The sequence below is a fragment of the Bidens hawaiensis genome, unplaced genomic scaffold, assembly GCF_021521415.1.
Source record: "Bidens hawaiensis isolate Kalapana, Puna unplaced genomic scaffold, B.hawaiensis_p1.1 tig00096264_1, whole genome shotgun sequence".
Classification (NCBI taxonomy): domain Eukaryota; kingdom Viridiplantae; phylum Streptophyta; class Magnoliopsida; order Asterales; family Asteraceae; genus Bidens; species Bidens hawaiensis.
The window spans coordinates 1-2,457 of NW_027504570.1; the positions used below are offsets into that span (position 1 = coordinate 1).

The 2,457-nt window shown below is 30.7% G+C and overlaps 1 long non-coding RNA gene across 1 annotated transcript; it reads left to right on the forward strand.

Annotated features, from left to right (window-relative positions):
* Window positions 1-6: 6 nt before the first annotated feature.
* Window positions 7-674, forward strand: LOC143608068 (uncharacterized). The gene is made up of 2 exons (XR_013149129.1): window positions 7-216; window positions 592-674. It is a non-coding gene; the product is annotated as an uncharacterized LOC143608068 (long non-coding RNA).
* The last annotated feature ends 1,783 nt before the right edge of the window (window positions 675-2,457 follow it).

The window sequence follows — 2,457 nt, forward strand, 5'->3', positions numbered from 1 at the left end:
ATTGGCATGAGTCCCATGGGAATGGCAATGCCTGGAGTCATGGACTTAAACACCATCGCTAGCAACCGACCCAACATTCCTGGAATGCCACAAGTCTTCCACCCCTCCGCCTTTATGTCACCCATGCCGGCTTCATGGGATATGCAAGCGGCCAGGGGAGACCGAGTTCCAAACCATAATGATCCTATGGCTGCCTTCCTTGCATGCCAATCACAGGTAGGTAGTTAAAAAAAATATTAAAAGACGATTTATTATCAATAAAACACTCTTAGCAAGATGCTTGGACATGAAACATGTAATTAGCTACATGTCATAATTTATAACTATGTCGGTTCTTATTTCTTAAAATTTGTGTTTTCTTTTATTTACAAGTTTTAATTAATTATATAAATATATACAAGCAGCATAGATTTATATTAATCGTATAGATCTATACCACTTGTATAGGACTATGTGAGACACATAAACACATAAGGACATAATACTGACAAAATAGTCCATATACGACCCGTATAGGTCATGGTCCACCCTGATGTCCAAATATCGCATGCCTAAAACAATATTTAACTGAATTAAACATGTTGGTTGCAGCCGATGACAATGGAAGGTTACAGTAGAATGGCTGTTTTGTTTCAGCAGATGCAGAATCAATCTGGCTACTCTGGTCTCAAGAATTTAAACTGTTAAGGGTGGTTTATATATTATCATTTTGATAAAGTGTAAGGTTAATTTTAGGTTAATGTAACGTGTGTATATATTGTTAGTTATTAAATATGGTACTCAAAGGTAATGAGTATTACCTGGGGTTTATTTAATCTATTGAAGTGTTATCAAGAATAATTAAGTTTGTGTAAAATACATATTACATGAATAAAATTAGTGCAATATGTATCTGGTGTACAATACAAATTTTTAGAAGTTATATATTTCCAAATGACTTCATGCATGTCGGTCGGTATATTAAACCATGGTTTATAGGAAAATGAAGGGCAGACAGAATTTAGCTTTATTCACTTTTTGTTTTTACTTTTGTTAGTTATGGTAGCATTAATATTCTGACTTCTCAAAATATGTGAGTTTTTTTTCGTGAAATGTGAACTTTTATAAACAAACGAAATCACCAACAAACCCGCTACCTCCACAAAAGGAGCGCAGCCACCAACCAAACAAAACAATAAACTACACGATCAAAAATTTACATCACCTGAACTGTTATGATTCAATGAATTATTTTGGATAATCTTGCAAGTAAAAGGCATGTGGATGCACACATATTTCAAACCAACTATACGTACACGTCTGCATTGTAGTATTATAAATATGCATGTGTGTAAGGAGTAAAAGATCATCCCTGCAATAAAATTTCTTTACTCTCTTTCTAATTATTTTCTATATTAATGTTAATCTTGTTATGATTTAGTGGAAGTATTATAACACGTTATCAGCACGAGCCGCTTATATCCTAACCAAGAAAGGGAATAGACACAAAGGTATCTACATAAACATCATAAACACTTTTTTAATTATGTACATTAGATATATATCTATGCATATACATATACTAACTAATATACTGAGTAATAGCAATAATGTGTATAAACATTGTTATTAAAATTTGATAACTATTCTAACTTTTATTTATATATGCACACTAATATCTCATTTAGAAGTTAGATTTATTTACACTAACAATTCTATTCTTATTATTGTGCATACTAATTATATATATTTTATAAAATAAACTGTATTTAATATCTTATTTATTATCTTACTTTAAAATAATTAATATTATATATTATATATATACACACAAACGGTAATGTTACCGTTATAAACGGTAATATAACCGTTGTAAAAGGTTATAAATTTTCACTATAAATAACCAATCATTAACCCCATTTCATTTACAACAAACATTCTTCTTATTAAATTTATCCAATATAAAGTTCTCAAAATGATTCACCCGGTTTTACTGTTGGTCACTATAATGCTTATACTACTTCTCATTCTAATTTTTAATCTCCCATCTGAAGATTTCGGCATTTTCTTTTTCTTTTATATGTTTATAGCTCTAACAATGTATTGTATCTCATTGTTGATTGATATATATGGATTCTAATATTTATCTTATTATGTTTAGCAACAAAATGTCAAATATAGCAAAACTCGAATTCCCTGCACTCAACATTTCTGGAGAAAATTATATGTCTTGGACAGCAAATGTCAAGAGACATTTAAAATCTATGGATGTGTCAGACGCAATCCAAGAATACAATGATTGCTCTGACCAGGATAAAGCAAGAGCTGATGTTTTCATCCATAAACATATTGATGAATTACTACAGCATGAGTATTTTAATTATGATAACCCATATATGATATGGGAAGATTTGAAAAGCAGATTCGGTCATCTAAAGGAAGTTTTACTTCCTACTTCTAGAGATGAATGGAACAGTC